The sequence below is a fragment of the Rhinopithecus roxellana genome, chromosome 8, assembly GCF_007565055.1.
Source record: "Rhinopithecus roxellana isolate Shanxi Qingling chromosome 8, ASM756505v1, whole genome shotgun sequence".
Classification (NCBI taxonomy): Eukaryota; Metazoa; Chordata; class Mammalia; order Primates; family Cercopithecidae; genus Rhinopithecus; species Rhinopithecus roxellana.
In genome coordinates this window covers 4,875,341-4,878,363 of record NC_044556.1, presented here as the reverse complement: position 1 = coordinate 4,878,363, position 3,023 = coordinate 4,875,341, and positions in this window count along the sequence as shown.

Below are 3,023 nucleotides of genomic sequence, written 5' to 3'. Positions count from 1 at the left end.
TAAAGGGTTGTGTGATGTATCAGTAAGAGGCTGCTCAGAAGAATTTCTTACAGGTTTTGTGCTTGTTTTAGGTTGACTGATTTCTTTCTTTCTTTTTTTTTTTTTTTTTGATAAGGAGTCTTGCTCTGTCGCCTAGGCTGGAGTGCAGTGGCACGATCTCAACTCACTGCAACCTCCACCTCCCAGGTTCAAGCAATTCTCCTGCCTCAGCTTCCTGAGTAGCTGGGATTTCAGGTGCACACAACCATGCCCAGCTAATTTTTGTATTTTTAGTAGTGACGGGGTTTCACCATGTTGATCAAGCTGGTCTCGAACTCCTGACCTCGTGATCCGCCTGCCTCGGCCTCCCAAAGTGCTGGGATTACAGGCATGAGCCACCGCGCCCGGCCAGGTTGATTGATTTCTATTCAAGGAAGCAAGATGATTCTCTGTATTTGATGCAGTCATGAGGTAAACTTAATTCTAAACTTGGCATCATAATTATTCTCATCCAGAAGGAAAAGGAATGGAGTGGAGGTAAACGTAATTCATTAGAAATACCACTCAGTCATATTAGTGAGAAGAGGTGAATTTTTGTCATGTTTACGATTTGGAACATGCTCTCTTTCACCAGTTTTAAAGACATGGTCACAGAATGCCCTTTTTTTGTCTTGGTTCATCATAGCCACCAAGGAGCATGGTCTCACATTGCCGGTGTCTGACGTGTTTGTCTCCAACAGTGCAAGACTTGGCCTTGCAGTGAGGGGAGGCTGGCTCCTGGACTTGTGGACCTGTTTTGCCTTCCTTATTCTGTGAACACTGAAGTAGTTCCTGTGATGTACTGGACACTGTTTTCCATTATGTATCTCAGTTAAAATATGTAAATTTACTTCTTAGCAAGCTGTACAGTACTTTTAAAAAGCTCCTGTATGAGTCTAATGAGAATAATATATTTATGCAAATTATCTGAATGCAAGCCTAGGAAGGAGCAAAGTCAGCATCAATATTCCAGCCAAGCCTTTCTTCCTCAGATAATATGCTTTTTTTGTTTTGTTTTTGTTTTTTTAGACGGAGTTTCACTCTTATCACCCAGGCTGGAGTGAAGTGATGCAATCTCAGCTGACTGCAACCTCCACCTCCTGGGTTCAAGTGATTCTCCTGCCTCAGCCTCCCGAGTAGCTGGGATTACAGGTGCCCACTGCCACACCTGGCTAATTTTTTTCATATTTTTAGTACAGACAGGGTTTCACCATGTTAGCCAGGCTGATCTCAAACTCCTGACATCAGGTGATCTGCCCGCCTCAGCCCCCTAAAGTGCTGGAATGGATTACAGGTGTGAGCCACTGTTCCTGGCATATATGCCTTTGCTTCTAATTTATCAATAGGCCTCTTATGCCGGCACAATAGATTAAAAAGCAACATGCAAAAGTCAGCTTTTTGGCCGGGCGCGGTGGCTCAAGCCTGTAATCCCAGCACTTTGGGAGGCCGAGACGGGCAGATCACGAGGTCAGGAGATCAAGACCATCCTGGCTAACATGGTGAAACCCCGTCTCTACTAAAAATACAAAAAACTAGCTGGGCGACCTGGTGGGCGCCTGTAGTCCCAGCTACTCGGGAGGCTGAGGCAGGAGAATGGCGTGAACCCGGGAGGCGGAGCTTGCAGTGAGCTGAGATCCGGCCACTGCACTCCAGCCCGAGCGACAGAGCAAGACTCCGTCTCAAAAAAAAAAAAAAAAAAAGTCAGCTTTTTGTCTGTACACTTCCATGGAGCAATCCAGTCACTTCATTGAAGGTGTCCAGCAAGCACTTGTTGAGAAAATCCTTGTTAAAACTTCTCAGAGTCAAAAGCCCAGGTATCACAGGATGGAGTAGCAATCAGTGACCAAACCATGACTGTATGTGGAGATGACATATTCAGCTCCAGATAATGTATTCACATGAGTGAAGGGTAGAGTCATTGCCTGTCAGATTCTACAGTCATTTGGATTAGAGAGGGCAATACGGAGTTAGGTGCTACTGAATCCAACCTTCTCCTTCTCCCTTGAAGGCAACACCTACAGTGATAGTGTGGGCCACAGAGTAGAAACCCCACTGTCAACGTGACTCCAAATGTGATTTTGCCCAGGATGCAGGTGTTGTGTTGGGATGGCCAGCGAAGGTAGAGGACATAGGAAGCACAGGTTGAGGGAGATGAACAGGACACAGCTGAGCCTGATTATTGGCCTTGACTGTGGGAGTATCTTGATGCTTCACAAACACGCCAGAGAGGACATCGTAGCACAGGCTCAAAGAGTGCTCAGAAACCAGAAGGCTACCACTTTTTTTTTTTTTTTTTTTTTTTTTTGAGACGGAGTCTCGCTCTGTCGCCCAAGCTGGAGTGCAGTGGCCAGATCTCAGCTCACTGCAAGCTCCGCCTCCCGGGTTCACGCCATTCTCCTGCCTCAGCCTCCCGAGTAGCTGGGACTACAGGCGCCCGCCACCTCGCCCGGCTAGTTTTTTGTAGTTTTTAGTAGAGACGGGGTTTCACCGTGTTAGCCAGGATGGTCTTGATCTCCTGACCTCGTGATCCGCCCGCCTCGGCCTCCCAAAGTGCTGGGATTACAGGCTTGAGCCACCGCGCCCGGCCTTTTTTTTTGTTTTTTTTTTTTTTTTTTTTTTTTTTGGCTACCACTTTTGGAAGGCAGTGATGGAGCTTTCTGTTTGAGTCCTGCTCTGTTGACAGCATACACTGTCCTTCATCTGATTAGAAAAGCAATGCTGGCCGGGCGCAGTGGCTCATGCCTCTAATCCCAGCACTTTGGGAGGCTGAGGCAGGCAGATCACCTGAGGTCAGGAGTTCAAGACCAGCCTGACCTGCCTTGGACCTACTGGACTGAACAAAGTGGGATGAACACAGGAATAAAAGACAAAACACAAAAAAGTATATTTGGAAGAAGGGGTCAGGGGGCACCTTGCCTCTAGTGGACAAGGGCCCCAAGCTTTACACAGCCCTCCGTATTTATTAGGCAAAAGAGATAGTGAGAAAAGCAGGTAATTGTCAGTTG